Source organism: Penaeus vannamei, chromosome 11, assembly GCF_042767895.1.
Source record: "Penaeus vannamei isolate JL-2024 chromosome 11, ASM4276789v1, whole genome shotgun sequence".
Taxonomy (NCBI): Eukaryota; Metazoa; Arthropoda; class Malacostraca; order Decapoda; family Penaeidae; genus Penaeus; species Penaeus vannamei.
Window position 1 is genome coordinate 9597526 of NC_091559.1, and position 300 is coordinate 9597825.

Here is a 300-nt window from a genome sequence, read left to right on the forward strand (position 1 = left end):
GTCCCCTATTTTAGAGAGAGCGCGCGCGAGAGAGAGACAGAGAGAGGGAGAGAGAGAGAGAGAGAGAGAGAGAGAGAGAGAGAGAGAGAGAGAGAGAGAGAGAGAGAGAGAGAGAGAGTGAGTGTGTGTGTGTGTGTGTGTGTGTGTGTGTGTGTGTGTGTGACAGACAGTGACAGACAAAGGGAGAATAGAGAAAGACAAGCAGAGAGGGAAGGAAAGGAAGATACAGAGAAATAGAGACTGAGAGAGAAAGAGTGAGTGAGACAGAGACAAGAACGTATAAGAGAAAGAGAAGGTAGG